The following is a 20,668-nucleotide window of genomic DNA, read 5'->3' as shown; positions in this document are numbered from 1 at the left end:
TAAACCTTCAAGTCGAACCGAGTGGCGAGACCCATAGACAACTTTAGTGCGACCCACACAAAAGAATCACAAAACATATTAACAATAGTTTTCCAAAATATATATAAAAACATTTTTTGGTAATTATTTTTATTTAAAACATTTTACTTTTTCCCAAAAAGTTCTAGACTGTTTATTACAAGCTTTAAAAAACATATTTTTAAAATAATTCTATCATTTCATTTATGTAAAAAACACTGGATATTTATTTGAGAAAATAGTTTTTAAGTAAAAATACATTAACAAATTTTGATTTAGAAATGAATAGTCTACTATCCTAACAAGTTACTATTTGCCTTCTCTGGCATGATTTTAGGTTTTTCTTGATTTTTAGTCTGGTGTTTGCTTTGGCAGCAGCTATTTAGCAAGATTTTCTCTATTCTCCTTGAGAAGTGATTCCTACATTTTTGGAATTTCTAATTTGCATCTATGGAAAATGAATTTGCTGGATTAACGCTTAATAAAGAAGAAGAAGCGATGCTACAAGTACAGATTGAATCGAACACATAAAATAATATACGGGTTTTTCGTCTGGTGGGGTGTTTCCTAACAGCTAGTGTTATTCACTTCCCAGCAATAAGAAGCACAATGGAAAATCTGTGACATTCTTTTAGAGGCATCCAAATTTCGGATCTAAGGGAAAAAAGGTTTTTGTTTCAGTTTTTTCATGTCATGGATATGGAGAGGGTTTTGAAGGGATCACCATGAACTTTTAACAATCATTTGCTGGTGCTACACAAGCTGCAATGGGGGGAAGACCCCTTATAAGTCCCTTTAATCTTGACATCCTTTTGGGTATAGATTCATGATGTTCCCACAGGTTTTTTCTCTGAGAGTTTGGCAAAGCAATTAGGCGATTTCATAGGTAAATTCTTAGAGTATGATGGTTCAGATCTGGGGAAAAGATGCTGAAATTTTATGCGAAGAAGAGTCCAACTTGATGTTCGTCGTCAGTTAAAGAGGAAGAAATAGGTTATGGTCTTTGAAATTTGCTGAGGTTTAAATATAAAATACTGACACTTTTCTGTTTCTACTCTGGTCGATTGGGTCACAGTGACTCATTTTGTGAGGCAAAAATAGCGTTAGGTGTGGAAATTACTGTAATGGGGTGGGGTTTGTAGTTGCGAGCACAATTTAGAAGAGCTTTAGCTTTTAGCAGTGTCTGGTTACGTAAGGATAGGGATGAAGAAAAGGGTGAAAAATTTGATGGCAGTCAGGTTCCAAAAAGTAGGTTGTGGGACGTGGAAAATAATTTGGGATATCGAAATGTCATTGACCCTGTATTAGAAATCAATTTGGAAGGGAATTCGAACTCTTCCTTACAATAGGGAGGTAACTCATCTACCAGACAGTTTCAATCTGTAATGGGTTGCGATTTGGAAGAAGGTGTGTTAAGAGGAGAAGAGGGGAAAAATAGGCCTAAGGGGGAGATTGAGGAGTCGATAGCTAGGGAAGAAATCAATATTTCGAAGGTAAGGAATAGGAGAATGTTGGAAAGTAATCTTTTATCATCGGTGGCTGCCAAAAGACAAGCCAATCGGGCGTAATAAAAATCTTAAGTTGGAATGCCTGTGGTTTAGGGAATCTATGGACAATGCGATGACTTCGGTATTCACTGAAGATATATAATCCCCAGATGGTCTTCTTTATGGAGACAAATATTAGCAATACTCAGATGGAAAGAGTTCGACAAAGTTGTGGTTTTGTTAATAGCATTGATGTTGACTCTAATAGTTTTAGAGGAGGGTTGTGTTTGGCATAGTGAGGTGATGTTACTATTACACTTCGAAATTTCAAAAAAGGCACATTGATGTGATAATTTAAGACTCTGAATACGGGAATAAATAGAAATATACAGGTTTCTAAAGCACCCCTTATGCACAGGATAGAGATGAATCGTAGGCTCTTTTGAAAGTCTTTGTAGTAATGAGGGGATCCCTTGGTTTTTCTGTGGAGATTTTAATGAAATTATGTATGGTTTAAGAAAAAAAGGAGGGGTACCTCGAGATAAAATAAGAATAAAAGTATTTTAAAACGTGTTGGAGGATTGCCATATGATGGATATGGGTTATTATGGTAATTGGTTTACATGGGAAATAGGCAATTTGCCAGAAACGAATATCCAAGAGCGTTTGGATAGAAGAGTGGCTACTGAAAAATGGATGTTTATGTTTCCTGAAGCATCAATTCAACATTTTGTGCACTCTTTTTTCGATCATTGCCCACTTTTAATTACTACGAAAAGGGAAGACAACTGGTTAACTGATAAAAAGTTTAAGTTTAAAGCTTGGTGGGTATTAGAAGAATCATTCACTGCCAAAGTCAAACACATTTAGGAAAAACATGGGATTTGTTGCAAAAACTGGAAAGCTTAAGAAAAGGTTTAGAGAGATGGGCTGCTCGAATACGACAAAAAAAAAGAGAAAGGAGTTTTTAACATCAAGACTGTCAAAGCTGATTGGAGCCGAAAAAGATGATAATAATCTGACTGAAATTATTGATATGAAGATTCAACTTAACTTTGAGATTGAAATGGATGAATGTTACTGGGAACAAAGGGTTCGAGTGAATTGGCTGAAACTTAGGGACAGTAACACATCTTTCTTTCATAGTCAAACGACTCAGCGACGGAGGAAAAATTCCATTCGTAAAATACAGTATGAGGATGGAAGGGAAACGGATGCCATACGGGAAATGGAAGTAATTGCTAGATCTTATTTTTAGAATTTATTTTCAGCTAGTGATAGGGGAAGTTATGACCATCTTTTGTCAGGTATTGATTGTTGTGTTTTCAAGGAGGACAATCAAAGGCTCACAACGAAATATACAAAGAAGGAGATTTAATTTGTGCTTTCTGAGATGGGGCCTATAAAAGCACCAAGTGAGGACGATTTTCTGGCTTTATTTTATCAGAAGTGTTGGCATATCATTGGGGAAGGTGTCACATCCTTTTGCCTACAAATTTTGGAGGTAAGGATGTTAGTTCGATTAATACTACTCGTATTGTGTTAATTCTTAAAATTGCCAATCCTTCTAATATCACTCATTTTCAGCCCATTAGTTTATGCAACGTACTTTATAAACTGATGGCAAAGGTTATAGTGAACCGGTTTAGAGAAGTGTTAGAAAAGTACATTGATGTTGCACAAAGTGCTTTTGTACTGGGAAGGTTAATTTCAGACAATGTTTTGTTAGCTTACGAAATATTACATACTTTAAAACAGAGGAAAAATAGGGGAAAAGGGGTTTATAGCGGTGAAACTTGACATGAGTAAAGCATATGATAAGGTTGAGTAGAGCTTTGTGAAGGAAATGATGGAGCGAATATGTTTTGATCCAGGCTGGACTGAATCTTTCATGAAATGTGTATCCATAGTTTCTTATTTAGTGGTCTTTAATGGTCATGTTAGAGAAAACTTTCGTCCAACTAGAGGACTAAGAGAGGGTGATCCTTTGAGCCTATTTTTATTTTTAATATATAGAGAGGGTTTATCTTGTCTTATGCGACTTGCAATGAAGGAATGATTATTAAGAGGAGTTAAGGGCAGTAGCAGTGGTCCACAAGTCTTGCATTTGCTATTTGCAGATGACTATATTTTGTTTGGGGAGGCAACAAGAAGAAGAGCTCATTTGTTAAAGAGAATTTTGATTTAGCATGGAAATTGTTTAGGTCAGTGTGTTAATTATGACAAATCAATTGTCTTTTTTAGTACTAATCCGCATGAGGAAGAAATAATAATAGTTGCTAGTATACTTGGTGTGCGCAATTCAAATGACCCAAAACGTTACCTTGGCTTGCCCAAAATGGTGGGTAGAAAGAAAAAAAGTCTTTCCCAAATTTAAAGGATAGATTTAAGCAACGAATTTATAATTGGAATGTTAGGCATCTCTCTTAATGTGGAAAAGAAGTGTTCATAAAAGCTATTCTTCAATCTATACCAACCTATACAATAGTTTGCTTTTTATTACCCAAATCCTTATGTGCTAACCTAGAGACTATTATTGCGAATTTTTGGTGACAGAAGGGTCGGGATAAGAGGGGTATTCACTGGTGTGTTTGGAGGGGTCTTCGCACTTTAAAAGAGAACGGTGGTTTGAGGTTTCAAAATCTTGGTCAATTTAATATTGTGTTATTAGGCAAGCAAGGCTGACGTCTCGTTAACTTTCCAAATTCTTTGTTAGATAGAGTTCTGAAAGCCAGATACTACCCGAATTCGAATTTTATTAGTGCACAGTTAGGGAATTTACTTTCGCTTACTTGGAAGAGAGCTTGGGTAGCAAAGGGTCTTCCGAAAAGTAGATTATGCTAGAGGGTCAGTAGGGGGGATCAAATATTTGTTTGGGATGATCGGTGTATACCGGGAGTCGATACAGATAGAATAAGCAACATTTCTAACAATGAAGAACTCAAGTTAGTTTTGGATCTAATTGATGTCACAAATAAAAATTGGAAGGTTGACTTAATCGTTAATACCTTTTAAGCAAACATTGCACAGAAAATTCTGCAGATTCCTTTGGCAAAAGCAGTACATAATGATTTCCAAGTTTGGAAAGGAGAACCTTCTGACAAATTCTTAGTCAGAAGCGCCTATAAACTATTACAATAAGCTAATTTGGGTCCTAGTAAATACAGGCCGAGATTAAAGATTTCTACATAAAAATATGGAATTAACATATTCCTTCAAAAATTACAATCACAATATGGCAAATCTCCTGGAACTACATTCTTACTCTAATTAATCTCAGAAACAAAAGAGTGGCAGTGAATGTTTCTTGTCCTCGGTGTCGTAGTTCGGAAGAGGATAGCAATCATATTTTTCGACACTGCCCTACAATAATAGAGGTATGGCAGAACTTAAAACTTTATTGGATTATTAATAATACGATTCAAAGTTTTTAGGAGTGGCTTACTTGGGTATTCAGCATGGGTACTAGTAAACAATGTCGACTCTTTTGCTCTGCATTATGGTTAATCTAGAGTTCAAGAAATCAGTTGATACATGAGGGAAAAATCATGACAGGAAGGGATTTGGCGAAACGATTCCATAGTTATATGTCAGAGTTAGATGGGCTAGAGGAGAAGCCGCTTACCTTAAGAGCTGATAGAAGGCAGAGACAATCCGAGGGAAACACGAGGGTGACAATTTATTTTGATGTAGCCTTTGACAGACGATCTTCTAAATCGACTTGGGACTGGTGGTTCGGGGCTTGATCGATGAGATTTTAGCCTCGAAGACAGTCATACATAGCACAATCTCATCTTCGTTTGCGGCAGAAGCACATGTAGGTTTATAAGCCATTCAATTAGGAATCTCAATGGGGTTTAATTCAACTGCAATTGTGGGGGATTCAAGAACGGTTATTAAGAAATGTCAAACTACGGCTCCAGATAAATCAATTATTGGGGAGCTCATTAGAGATATTCAAAGCAAAAAGGTCCATTTTCAAGAAATTGATTTCCAGTTTGTTCATAGATCGAAAAATGAATGTGCCCATAATCTTGCGCATGAAGCGTTAAAAAGGGTGAAGAAAAGTACTTGGTGGGAGCAGTACTGGATTACATCCGTCGCACACCGGAAGAAAGATGGCCGATACACCCAGATTGAGGCAGTTTCATGGGAGAACTACAAAGGAAAAGATATTAGAGAAGGAAAGTTTTTGGAAATTGCTATCGATTGAACTGCTGGGACAGGGAAGTGAAGAGGCAACAGATTTGTGGAGTCTAGCTGTTGGTGTTGACTGGACTAGGGATTAGGTTTCCTTTTTATTATTTTGTCTTTTTGTTTTTGTTGGTTTTTTTGGGCCTTTCTCTGTTATTACATTGATTAGGCCTGCACTTTGCATTTAGCTTTGATTATTTCTTTTTAGGATTAAGTCCAGTGATGTCTGGAACCAATTTCATATTGTTTTGGCATATCCCGTCGATTTACTCAAAATAATTTTGATTTAGAAATTTTTATGCTTAGCATTAAAAAATTCATGTTTTGAAAATAATGGATTATTTGTAAAATTTTGTATTTGATTATGATTAAAATATTGATCTGAATTTTAATAGCGTTAAAATTCTTTATTAAATTCATATCTATTTCAATATCATTTTTTATATCATTGTCAAGTGAGTATGTTTTAGGCTTAATATATTATTTAGTATTCGGGTTTGACAATTTTTCTAATATGATGCATGTGTTATTTGTTGGTCCAATTTTTCTAAAGATTTAATTGCAATCAACTCTTGTTATAACCATCCCATAAAATTTTACATCAATATTTTAATCATAATCAAATACAAAATTTTACAAATAATCCATTATTTTCTAAACATGATATTTCTAGTATTTTAATAAATGTTTTTAAGATGCTAAGCATAAAAAATTTTAAATCGAAATTTGTTAAATGTATTTTTACTTAATTTGAATAATGTTTAAAATAAATATCGCCTGTTGATTCTTTTTTAACTTGGAAAATATGGCCTGTTAGTTCTCTTTTTTTTGAGACAACGGTTAATGAGACAAGAAAAGACATATCAGCGGTCGCGATCAATCTACCATAACTTCGCATCTATCAAAAATTATTTTCAGTAACGGTCAAAAAGTTTGCCAAGCAAAAGTTTGCAGTGGCCAACAGTGAGAGAGGACTTTTTATTTACGCTTTGGTTTTTATGTAATTTATTGAACAGTAACCAAACTACTACTAAGCTCAGAAGCAAAAACTCGATTTACGACAACGGAATTTTTATGCTTAGCATCTTAAAAGCCTTTATTAAAACATTAGAAAATAAATACATAAAACTTTTTTATGGTGTGTGATATAAAAAATTATTTTATTATTTTTTTACAATATTATTAGTAAGTTTAAATATTTTATTATGATTAAAATATTAATGTAAAGTTTTAATATCGTTAAAATTTTCTGTTACAATATTAATTTTTTGTTGCATTATTGTTAATAATATATTATTCAGTATAGTTTGACACTTTCTAATCTAGTGCATATGTTATTTGATGGTCACATAGCAACAATTATAAATTTTGATACCCAATCAATAAACCAAATCAGACACATTCCTTTCAGTTAGCAATGTACACATTCCTTTCAGTTGGGCGTGGCCCACAAGAGAGGAATATCTAATTTCATAAAGCTGCTACTAAGCTCATAAGCCGCGTCATACCTTTTTCCAATTACGTAAGCTAATAAGCCACGCATAACTTTTCCAACTGTGTAATTTCCACTGAGCTCATTACCCTTTCATACTATAAAAGCCTTGTCAATCCATCTTTGCTTCACATACTTCTTCTTAGCCTAATAATCTCTGAAAAACAATGAAATTTTCTGACAACTCTTCATCGTCAACATTTTCCTTGGGTTTCTCTGGGGACATTGACATGAAGGGTGACACGAAAATCATGACACTGGTCCAGCTTACCGGCATCTCTGCTATTTTCTGCTCAAGCTCGTGCTAGTTTGCATCAAACGACGAAGACGTGCCACTACCGCTTCGAATCATCTTGCTAGCATCTCTGGGGAAGACGAGGTTGATGTAGAACTTCCCTAGGTATCATGGTAAAACGTTCATTTCTCTTCCCTTTCTAGCTTTTGTATAAAGCATATAATCTTGGAATTTTTATTTTTATTTTTATAAAACAAACGAATTTCTCAAACATGTTTAGCATTTTTTTTTTTTTTTTACTTTGATGAGATATGGGATAATGGAGCAGCCTGAGGGAGGCAATAGTTGTTGCTGTTTAATCAAATATATTTTAAGATGGTTAAATCATGATGACCACAATATTTATAATATACTGTATTTATTTGCAGATTTCTCGCCGTCGGGCCGGTGGTACGGTAGCTCCGGTCGGGAGAGTTTGATGGCGTTTAGAATAAAGTTGTGAGATTATGCTGGCTGCTTCTATATTGATTTTTATTTTTTATTTTATTTTGGTGAACAGTAACTGGGTTTTAGTAAGACTTTGAGCTACATTCTATGGTGCTATTTGATTTAGTTGGCTTTAAATATGATTTGGGTGTTTTTGGTTTTAATTATGTTGTACTCCTTGATTTTGTTTATCATTATTAAATTATTGATTATTGTCTTAATAAAGAAGGTAATTGAGTAAAAACTATGTCACATAGCCAGTGGAGGGGATGTGAATCTAATATTTTCAATCTATTTCAAACTTGGGTGGTTAGTGTTAAGAGATTAGTAAGATCTGAAAGAAGTGAAATGTAACACTCCTTACTCGTATTCGACGCCGGAATAGGATACGAGACACATTACTAGAACACATACATTTGCATACATATTAAATCGAGTTACAAAATTTCATTCAAATTAAGGTTTTCCAAATTATTAATATGATTTTATAAATCTTCACGTTATAACTCAAAATACTATAATTATAACAAATATAGCTTACGAGACCCGATACTTACTCATATAATTCAATGCTTCATTTCCATTTCATTTAATTCACAATTTCTTATGTTCACAATTCAAATCAATTCGCAATCCAATATACATTTCAATACCACAATAATTCTTTTAATTCAAAACATATCACTAGAAACTTCCATTTAATTCACGTACAATTCAATATCATTAAGTTCAATACTAATATGTATTCACCATTTAACTCAATGTTTATCGATTTTACCATTCATTAACACATTTATAAAATTCTTAGTATTGCAATGCAAACATCACTTAAGCTTAAATAGCAACATCGAATCAACTCATCATCCTCTTTTCATCATTTTACTCTTCAAGTGTGAATTTAGTATTTCATTTCCTTTCCATCCATTTCCTACGGATATCACACAAAACAATAACATATCGAATAAAGTTCACAATTTATATGAAAATATTGCTATTATTTACACATAACTTACCAACATGAGTTACTCCATATACCATTCATGGCCTTACTTCATACCAAATCATATACCAAATATACCATACATAAATACTATGAAACTTTATTTTCCCATATGAGCTTAAACCATGAACAACAATATATAAATGTAAGCATCATTTCTATTTCCACGTTTATCGATTATAATCGATCATATAACCAATTATACACAAATCATTCATATATATATATATATATATATATATATATATATAATTTTCCTCCTCCTCCTCTCCATTTCACATCCTTAGTGTACTTAACACTCTTAGAAATAACATTTTCTATAGTTTTATTATTCACTCATATGTATATTCAAAGTCATTTATCCGAGTCGGGATCAGTAAATTATTTTTATCTGGAGCTACAGAAATCCTAATTAAGAACCGTTAATTTTCCCTGAAACTAGACTCACATATCTTCTTACCATAAAATTTTCAGAATTTTTAGTTTAGCCAAATAGTACAATTTATTCTTTAAATTTTACCTGTTATGCTGATCGGACAGATTCGACCACTCTTGATAAAAATGAATTATCTCATTGTACGTAATTCAAATGGTGTTCAGTTTGTTTCTCTTGAAAATAGACTTATTAAGGATTCTAAGAATATAAATTATAACTCATAATTATTTTTTACAATTTTTAATGATTTTCCAAAATCAAAACAGGGGATTCCAAAATCAATCCCACCCTGTCTCATTAAAATTCAAATATCTCAAAACATATAACTCTTTTGCTTGCTCTATTTCTTTTATGTAAAAATAGACTCATTAATATTCACTCTCTAATTCAATTTCCACCATTTTTGGTGATTTTTCAAAATTACACAACTGTTGTTGTTTAAAGCTGTTTTATTCCTAAATTTACTCTTTAATAGTTTTATTACTTCTTTTCATCTTACTCAAGGGTTTATTAAATATCGTACCCAAGATTCATCACGTAATCTTATCCATTTCCACATGTTCTTTCACTTGTCCAATTTCCCCGATGAACACTTTGGAATATTAACCGTTACTCGGTGGAATCAGCACTTAGCAACCACCTTTAGAATCAATAATTCAGAGAATCTGCACTTAGCAACCCCTTTTTATCAGAGTTTCGGGGAATCTGCACTTAGCAACCCCTTTTTCATTAGTGATTCTGGGAATCTGCACTTAGCAACTCCTTTTTCATCAGTGATTCGGGGAATTTGCACTTAGCAACCCCTTTTTCATCTAATGAATCTCGGTCTATTCCGAGTGTTCAATCGAGAACCTTATTTTACAACATTTTACAACAAAAAAATTTCACTTTTCTTTTCACTAATCAATGTCAAATTCTAGTCTTTCTCAACTTATAATAACATATTTAACTTATTTAACACTCACATTCATCAAAACAGTCATTGACTCAAACTTTAGAAAAATTATGATTTTGCCCCTAAACTTTTACATATTTACACTTTTGCCCCAAAACTCGGAAATTAAACTTCATCTCTTATTATTATGTTTTATGACATGCTGAGCATTTTTCCCTTCTATGGCAACATTAATTTCCCACTCTAACACTTACTATTGAACATTAGGTATTTTTACCGATTTTGTCGTTTAACTCGTTTTCACTTAAAATCGCTTAGCAAAAGTTGTTTAACATAATTTCTAGCTTCGTATTCTACCATAAAACATCAAAATAAACACATTTCACCTATGGTTATTTTTCCAAATATAAACCCTAGGTTAAATTATTGCTAGAATAAGCTAAATCAAGTTATCAGCACTCAAAAAACGTAAAGAACATTAAAAACGGGGTTAGAACGGACTTACAATCGAGCTTAGAAGCTTGAAAACCCTAACCATGGTTTCCCCCTTGCTAATTTCGGCCATGAGGCTGAAGATGATGATTTTTGGCTTATTTTATATTTTTAATACATTTTAATTACCAAATTACCAAAATGCCCCTAACTTAAAAATTTCCTATTTCACTTATCTCATGTCCATTTTTGTAACCAATGGTCTAATTACCAGTTAAGGACCACCAATTTAAAATTTCATAACAATTGGAAACTTATAACATGTAGAACTCAACTTTTGTACTTTTTACAATTTAGTCCTTTTGGCTAAATTGAGTGCCCAAACGTCGAAATTTTTGAACGAAATTTTCATGAAATCATCCCGTGAATTTATAGACCATAAAAATATAATAAAAATAAAATTTTATTCATTGGATCTGTGGTCTTGAAACCACTGTTCTGACTAGGTCCAAAATCGGGCTGTTACTTGAAAACTTGATTCCAGCTTTGATAAAATATTTTTATTAATTTATTAATTTATATTCTTTATGACTTTGATACTTTATTTTATTTTGATATTATAGATGAAAACGATAACAAATGAATAGATTTAAGCCTCGTTTAGAAAACAGGCCGAGTCTTGGAATTTAATCAATATGAATTACTAAATTAAATTAATCAATTTAATAAATTTATGATGTTTCAAATTCATAATAAAACATTTAATTATGGAATTTAATGGTTATGTGAATTCCAGAATTTCAAAGCTTTTGCAAAAAAGAATTAACGACTGTTTGAGACTTTTCCATGACAAGCATTAGAATTTCTTGGAGCAGATAAAGGAAGGAATTATATGTATATTTATGACTGTTTGAGACTTTTCCATGAGCAGATAAAGGAAGGAATTATATGTATCTATCATTTTTTTTCTATGTAATTTAGTATAATAATATCTTTTTATTCGCAGAAAAAAAGAAGAAGAAGAAGAGAGAGAAAGAGATTTTGTCTTCTTTTATGTAAAAGTTTACAAAGAAAATGGAGTCGCTACGCCCAACTATTGAAAAGGAGTCGTTCGCTCAGCCCAACCATGGAAAAAGAATGAGATTCTGTTTTCATTTATGTAAGAGTTCACAAAACTGGACAATGGTGCTTGCAATATCTCTCACTCCATTGCCTACCATGGGCAAAACTAGGGGTCTGATAGGGCACTTTACACTTAAGAAACTTTTTCTTTGTTTTTTATTATTATTTTAAATTAGTAATAGTAAAATTATATTTTGATCCTCTTAAAAATATAAAAATTAAATTTAATCTTTTAAAAATTATAAACATATAAATTATTAAAATAATAAAATTATATTTGTACGCTATATAATGCATACATAAACGAACTTATAGTCTTATAAAGTTTGAGCGTTGTGCGACACATAGACAATTTCAGTATTTTCTTCTTGATCTTCTTTTCCATATCTTTCAAGTTTTCATTTTTATATAATTTGTAATGGAATGTTCATATAAAGATATAATTATTTTAAAAAGAATAACAATAAAATTTAATTTAATTAATTAATTTCGAGTTTTGGTTTTTGTAAATTGTAGAAGTTGAAGCAATTGATATAGAGGAAGGGTAACTTCTTAATCTCATTTGTACTTGTTACAGATATTTTACAGCATACAAAATATTTTGTGGAAATATTTGTGTTCGACAAATAATCCATTATTATATAATCGGTCATTATTTTTTCTATCTGCACCCCATTTAGGAGACAATAATTTCAGAAAATAACGATTATCAACTATTCTTTCTTAAACCCCCTTCCCAAAGGAAAAAGGCTAAAAAGAAAAAAGAAGAAAAAAAGGCCAACTTATAATGATTATTTATAGAAGGCAGTAATAGGTGCGCGGGAATTCGTATGCAAGCAACTTATTGCCTTACCTATGAACGCACCATTAAGCACCGTATAGATTAAACAGCATATTTCTTTTCCTTCTAATTAACTTAGTGGTCTAATTTCATAATTATACGAGGGAATAAAAGGGAAACAACAATGAACCCAAACTCTTCATTTGGCCCGTACGGTTGCAGTTAAAATTTTAAGAGTGGCCTGTGTATCCTGGATATTCCTTCAATTGGATGTATCTACATAACTGACTGTAATCTTCTCTCATGGTGCCATGGGGTCACTGTTATTGTCGTTGAACATATATTCTCTATTCAGAATAAAAAGGGGTGTATTATTTGTGATTATATACTTAAATTCTTATACTACAAGAAATACAAACAAGGGCAGGGGAAACCAGGACAAATTACCAATAAAAGCTTTTTTTTTTAAATTACCGAAATGGGCTAATTATTTAATTATTTATCGAAATGGTCCATTTTCCGCGAAATCGCGTCCACGTCAGCGCGATGTCAGGGTACGCGCCAGGAACTCGCGTCCACGTCAACGCGAGTTGCTGATGTGGAAGCAAATCGCTCCCTCTAGGACGCGATTTGCTGACGTGGATGAAAAGTTTATGTTTTTTAGCTTGAAAAACTTTGAAATGCCATAACTTTTCGCTCGGTTATCCGATTGAGACGATTTTTTTTCGATTTCGAATAAATTTTCGAGATCTATGCGCTGACAAACCGCCGAAAGCGGTTTGCCACAGTTTTCGTCGAAAAATAAATACAACAAGTACAAAAAAGATTCAATATTGTTACCAACAAAATTGAAACTTGATGTTATGTTTGAATATATTGATGTAATATTATATTAATATATTGATGTAATATTGAAGAGTTAATTGATTAAAAAAATAAATGCAACAAGTACAAAAAAGATTCAAAATTGTTACCAACAAGATTTGAATCAAGGTACTAAGGGAAAAGAGCAAGCATCTTTTTTGATGAAAACTACGGCAAATTGCCTTCGGCAGTTTTTCAGCGCGTAAATCTCAAAAAGTTATTCGAAATCAAAAAAAAAATCGTCTCAATCGGACAACCGAGCGAAAAGTTATGGCCTTTCAAAGTTTTTCAAGCTAAAAAACATAAACTGTTCATCCACGTCAACAAATCGCGTCCTAGAGGGAGCAATTTGCTTCCACGTCAGCAACTCGCGCTGACGTGGACGCGATTTCGCGGAAAATAGACCATTTCGGTAATAATTAAATAATTGGCCCATTTTAATAATTTTTGAAAAAAAAAAGGCTTTTATTGATAAATTGCCCGGGGAAACCATTCATTTTTTCTTAAATTTGGTTTTTATGCTTAGCATCTTAAATGCCTTTATTAAAACATTAGAAAATAAATACATGCAACTTTTTTATGGTGTGTGATATAAAGAATTATTTTATTATTTTTATAATATTATTAGTGAGTTTAAATATTTTATTATGATTAAAATATTAATGTGAAGTTTTAATACCGTTAAAATTTTCTGTTAAATTCATTTTCATTACAATATCAACTTTTGTTACATTATTGTTAGGGTTTTTTTTGCTTAATATATTATTCAATATCCGAGTTTGACACTTTCTAATCTGGTGTATGTGTTATTTGTTGGTTCAATCTAGTACTTGTATATAACAACAATTATAAATTTTAGTACTCAAAGGTAATGATATTAATTTTTCATTATCTAATTTGAGTATTAATACCAATTTAATAAAATTTAGTTCCTAATTCTGATTTCATCTTTAACTTATGCTAAATTTAAATAATAAAACGTTTTAATATATTTTTATTATAACTTGATATATTAAATTTTCTTTAATATATTTTATATTAACATGCATAAAATTAATTAAATATTTATATGGTAATATAAATTGCTAAATAAATTATATTAAAAATTATGTAGGTTAATTTTAAAGGGGTTTTTTTTTTGAAAAAAATAAATTTAAAGGTTAAAAATTTTTAAGGTAAATATATTTGTCGAAACTATTTTTTTGAAAACAAAAATTAGTTGTTGATTTTTAAAAATGAAAATTGGAGTCGCCACCGATCCTAGATTGAGGTGTGATCAGCTCACTTTAAAAACAATTTTGGTCTACGAAATTTGAGAAAACAGGTTTGAGAGTCAGTTACGCACGAGGAAGGGGTTAGCACCCTCGTAACGCCCAAAATTGGTACCAAATTGATTGTTTAATATCTTGGTGCCGAAAATTTGAAAAGATTTTAAAAGAAAACTTTTTATCTTGAATGAATTAAAAATATCTTGGTGCCCAAAATTGATTGTTTAATATCTTGGTGCCGAAAATTTGAAAAGATTTTAAAAGAAAACTTTTTATCTTGAATGAATTAAAAATAACAAAACATTCTTATTTCAAAGAATTAAAATGTCACACCCAGTGAGTTAGGGCGCAACATTTTTAATCTTTAAAGTTAAGTTTGTATTTTGATTTTTAAAACTCATGCATTTAAACCTAAGAAGGATATTCGGTTATTTAAGTCAAATGAAGAAAATCGAAACACAGTAAGTTAGGGCACAATTTCTCAAAATTTCAAATACCGAATATTGCATTTATTTATTCACTTTTAGAAATTCTTATTTCGATATGACAAAATGTCATGTCCAGTAAGTTAGGACCCAACATTTTTGAATTCCCAAGAATCATGAATACCAAATATTTCAAAACAATTTACGAAATAAAATGATTTTCATGCTTTAATAAAATACAAACATTTTAAAAAACAAATATACAAATATGTTTCTTTTAAAATGTTTAATAAAACTCATTTAATAAATAATAGAAAATTAATGTTATATGAAAATAATTTTAAAATAATTAATATATAAAACACCTTGAAATAAAATTATACTAAATAATTATAAAGTAAGATAATATGTAGTAAAATGATATATACATATGCTTGAAAAATAAGTGAAAATATAAATAAACATAACAATAATTAATAATACTAAAAAATAATAGTGATATATAATACAATAACAATAATAAAAGTGGCTTAATGATAATAATAATAATAAATGATAATAAAATAACAATACGATATTAATGATGCAATATAACAGTAAAACAAAAACCCTAAAATGACAAATTAAGGGTTAAATTAATAGTAACCGGAATTTAAAGGCTGAATTCAAAAATAGAAAACATGAAAAGGGACCAAATAAAAACACGCCCAACAGTAGGAGGACCTAAAGAGAAATTTACCCAAACATCCTAAAACGCTGCGCAACATTGGACCAATTTGAAACAAAAATAAAATGTGCAGTAAAATTTTAAAAAAGTAATAAATTTAATTCAAACACACTGTAAAACAGGGGGACAAATTGTGAAAATTTCCCATTGAAATAAAAACGCAGGTTTTATCGAGTTTTTGGGTCGGGTCACACAGGCTATTGGGTCCTGGCTTATACGACGTCGTTTTGCCTATAGTGTTGAAGCTAAAAACTTCCTTTAAAAAAACATTTCCTTTCATTTTTTTCCAAAACAGAGAAGGGGAGGGAGAAAATCTCTGCTAGGGTTCCAACCCTAGCACCTTCATGCTGCCATCGTCGCGCCACACCGCGTACGGCGCTCGAAACCAGGTGAGTTGCCCCTTTTCTTTTCATTTTCGATTATTTGTTTTAAGAAACAAGGAAGAAGAAATAAAAAATATAAAAAAACAGTAAAAAGAAAAGAAAAAAAACTAATCACCTTCGAAACTGTTTTTTGATTCTTTGTTTTTGTATTTCAATATTTTTTGCAACATTCGTCCTCCATTACAGAAATCGATTGGCTTTTTATAGCCAAATCTTTTTTACAATTTACTGTATGTATCGTCCTATTTGTGCTATTCGTGGTTTGCAGGTGTACTGGATTAGAGTACGTGGGCTGTGCGAGGGCGACATGCGCCACATGCGGGGCTGTTGTGAGTTCGTGCTTGGAGACGGTTGCTGCGGCGCCAAAGCTAGGAAGAAGGCTGCTGCTAGGGTTCTTTCTGGCTCTGTTTTGTATTTTGGGCTAGTGCTGGGGTTACTAATTTTGGGTCATTGGGCCAAATGTATTTAACCTCTATTTGGGCTGCGTAAATGGGCTGGGTATTTTGTCATTATTTGGCTTTTATTTGATTTTTTAATCAGGCCAAAATTGGCCTATTACAATATTAATTAGAAATTTTTAATTATATCAAACTATATCAAATAATATTATAATATAATATATTAAACTATATGTCGAAACCTTTTTTGAAATCGAATTTTTATTTTAAAACAAATGAAAATGGAGTTGTCACCAACATTTTTATGAGATATGATCGAATCACCTCGTAATTTGATCATTATTTATTAATAAAAGGTTTGGTTTACTAAAACAATGTTTTTCGATCTAGAAAATCCATAAAATGGGTTCGGGAGTCGGTTATGCACGAGGAAGGATTAACACGCTCGAGACGCCCAAAATTGGTACCTATTTGATTACTTGATGTTTTGGTGTTGAGAATTGAAAATTTGAAGAGAAGTTAAAACACGATCCCTCTTTGTATTAAGATATTATTTAACTAAATTAAATTAAATAGAAATGGCTTTATTCTGAATTAATCGAGAAGAAGATCACGTCCCGTGAGTTAGGACATGATTTCTCTAATTCTCAAACACCAAAATAATCGTCGTTTGATCTAGAGGTGCTCATGGGTTGGATCGGGACGGGCCCATAAAAAATTTTGGCCCGTGTCCTAGGCTCAGGCTCAGCCCGGCCCAAAATATTGGCCTAAAATTTTGTCCAAGCCTGGCCCGGGGAAAAATTCCTAAGCCCGGGCCCGACCCGGCCTATTTTTTAAATAAACACCAAAAAAATTTAAAAAAATTAAAAAAGTATTTTAAAAATATTTTAAAATAAAAAATAAAAAAGTATTTTAAAAATATTTTTTTATTTTTAAAATATTTTTAAAAATAAAAAAATAAAAAAAAATATTTATTATATCGGGCCGAGCTCGGGCAAAAAAGTGGTGCCCGAGGCCCGATCCGTTTTCTAAACGGGCTTCATTTTTTTGCCCAAGCCCATATTTCGGGCCTATATTTTTACCCAAACCCTCCCATATTTCTGGCGGGCCGTCGGGCCGGGCGGCTCCATGAGCACCTCTAGTTTGATCATTACCTAAATCTTTTTTTTTTTTACTATTTTAAATAGGACATTCAATTACTTTGGTTTTAAGAAGATGTCATACTCCGTAAGTTAGGAGCACAACTCCTCGAATTTCAAAAATAAGCCCATTTAAAATATGGATTGGGCTTGTGCTTAAACATCCAAGGCCCAAGCCCAAGCTCAACCCGACCCATTTTTAAGTTTATACTATTTTATATTATGTTATTTTTATATATGATGTTATTTAGAGCACATTAAAAAAATAAACCTACACTAAATATGTAAAATATAGGTATAATTATATAATTTAATCTAATTTTCATTTGAAATAATGATTTAACTTGTCACTTTTTGTACCATAACACCGTTAACGACAATTAATGGCTCAGAGACTAGAATGTTACAACACAATAACGTAAGTAACTAAAATGTAACATTTCATACATAAGTGACTAAAATATAACATGAGATAAACAAAAGTGACTATTTTGGTAGTTTACATTGTTTCCAGTTATATGATTTTAAAAGAGTTAACCTATTAAAATCAACGGTCAAAGGGCTTTTTTAATGCATTTTGACGATTCAAGTACTCAATTGAGTGCAAAAAAAAATGCTAGAGCTCAATTGCTTTTTTTGAAAAAGTTTAAGGGCCTTTTTGATACATTTTGAAAGTTTAAGTACTCAATGAGTAAAAAAAAAACGGAAACTTAATTAGTTTTTTTTTTTTTAAATTGAGAGCTTTTTACATCCTTAAGGTTAAAATTAATTAAATATGATATAATAATATAAATTGTTAAATAAATTATATTTATATGTATTAAAGGTTAACAATTATTAACATAAATATATTAATTATATAAAATCATATCAAATTCTAGTATATTATATAATTGGGTTCATTGAGAGTGAAAGATCTTGTTAAGATGTGGGATACCATTGCCAAGTGCCAACCATCCAACCTGTAAAATGGCTAGCCATACACTCATGCTTACCGCTTAATCGGCTTCTTCCCAAATTGGATGTTGCTACTTACTAATCTCCTAACACTAAGCACCCAAATTTCAAAGGAAAAAGAAGCTTCAAATAGATTGACACACGTGACTTGGTCCACTTCCCTCCACTCTTTTCACTTAATTACATCAATAATCAACACTTTAATAAAATAAAATACCATTTTTATTGCATCATAGAACCAAGCACGAAGTCTTACATATATAAAAAAAAACCAATCGCAGCAAAAGCACCCAACTTTATTCCCTTCAACACCATAGAACTCTTCTGACCACAGCTACTGTCCAACCGCCCGACGAGGAGTGATCTGCAGCTATTGAAAAAAAAAATTATAATAAAAATGAATTAATATTATTAAACAGTAACAACTCATTGAAATTTCATCTAGAACCCATGAGTTTTTGAATGGATGAATGTTGAGGCAGATTCAAGGGCTCTCATCAACCCAACCCAAGCATGAAAAATAAAATCTACACAAATCAGAGTGTGTGGACTCCAACAACGAGGCAATAACTATTCGGAGAAGTTCATTATGGTTATGTGCGGAAGTCTCTTTGGGCAAAGGCAAATCTAACTTTTGTCGGAAATCCAAAGCAACATTTGGGCAGCAACTTTTAGGCTCTTTGGACAAAGACAAATCTACCTTTTGTCGGAAATTTAAAGCAACGTTTGGGCAGCAACAGCTTAATCTAGTTTTGTTTTTTTAATTACGTGTAGATATTACTAATTCCATTTACAGGTCGCAGTTTAAAACTTGTGATATAATTTAAAGTATAATATAATGATTTTTATAATGTTTTTATCATTAATAATTCATTTTACAACTAAGGGATTAATTTATTAATAATTATATTACATTTATATGAATATATATTTGGTGAAAGAATTATTAATTTACATTTAGCTTGTCGTTTTTTATATAGTAATTCATTATTTTAAATGCTTTTAGATCATCAATGCTTATACTGATATAGGGTAAAAAAATAAATTTTGGGGACGTACCTTTAAAGGGGTAGATTTACCACAACCATTAGGTCCAAGAAGCATCCACAACTGTCGGAAGGAATTGAACAATCCTTGAGAATTGGCACCATTTTGCCTTGCCTCGTATTAACCGAGAAGTTAGTATTACCACCCTCGATGGCAACACTTTCAGTTGCATTATCCCTGCAACCAAACAACACAAACTGAAACACCCACGAGAAGAAAAAAGCCAAAAAAAAGGAGGGGGGGGGGGGGGGCAGCATGAAGTGTTCGAGAAAACGCGTAGCTGAAAAGAATTTGATGGATAAGGGAGCCAATGGGGGATTTTGAACCTCGTCAAAGAAGTTGAGCGAAGAGGAGATAGATGGAGCAGAGAGGTACGAGCAAGAGTAGACAGACTACTCTTTGCTATGGTCGAATGAATCAGGCGGACCATATCATCCCGAATCTCATCCCAATTATTTAATAATATTTCTTCAAATTTTAAGCTTAAAAATTTTAAAATATAGACTTGCTAATAACAAAAAATTTGATAAAATATGAAATAAGATATGTTATGGTATCCAATCCTTTACAAATAAATGTAATTAAATAAATAAAATCAAAATAAATACATTACATAAATAAAATTAAAATGATCAAAACTATAAACTCGAAGGTTCTAATAGCCCATGAAATTTATTGTGTTATGCTCATTAGCAGTGTCGGGAATTTTGGGACCAATTAAAAGATTAAGATTTAAAACTTAACAACTAAGATAACAATTTACTATATAAAATGAAGAAAAATGACAAGCTAAATCTAAATTAATATTTCTTTCACCAAATATATAATATCTAAAAAAATTAACTCAGTAAATTTTTTTAATAAACAATAGTATGAAAAATT

General features: G+C 31.7%; 2 long non-coding RNA genes across 2 annotated transcripts; both read right to left on the bottom strand.

Moving 5' to 3' along the window:
* Positions 1–4,527: 4,527 nt before the first annotated feature.
* On the bottom strand, positions 4,528–5,785 carry LOC105779579 (uncharacterized). The gene is made up of 4 exons (XR_001129070.2): positions 5,577–5,785; positions 5,131–5,371; positions 4,951–4,997; positions 4,528–4,868 (listed from the first exon to the last, which is right to left on the bottom strand). It is a non-coding gene; the product is annotated as an uncharacterized LOC105779579 (long non-coding RNA).
* A 13,153-nt stretch (positions 5,786–18,938) lies between these two features.
* Positions 18,939–20,225, bottom strand: LOC128040599 (uncharacterized). Its single transcript, XR_008195390.1, has 3 exons — positions 20,113–20,225; positions 19,799–19,963; positions 18,939–19,109 (listed from the first exon to the last, which is right to left on the bottom strand). It is a non-coding gene; the product is annotated as an uncharacterized LOC128040599 (long non-coding RNA).
* Between the last annotated feature and the right edge of the window lie 443 nt (positions 20,226–20,668).

The sequence above is a fragment of the Gossypium raimondii genome, chromosome 4, assembly GCF_025698545.1.
Source record: "Gossypium raimondii isolate GPD5lz chromosome 4, ASM2569854v1, whole genome shotgun sequence".
Lineage (NCBI taxonomy): Eukaryota > Viridiplantae > Streptophyta > Magnoliopsida > Malvales > Malvaceae > Gossypium > Gossypium raimondii.
Note: the sequence above shows the minus strand (reverse complement) of the source record. Positions and strands in the feature narration are given on the sequence as shown.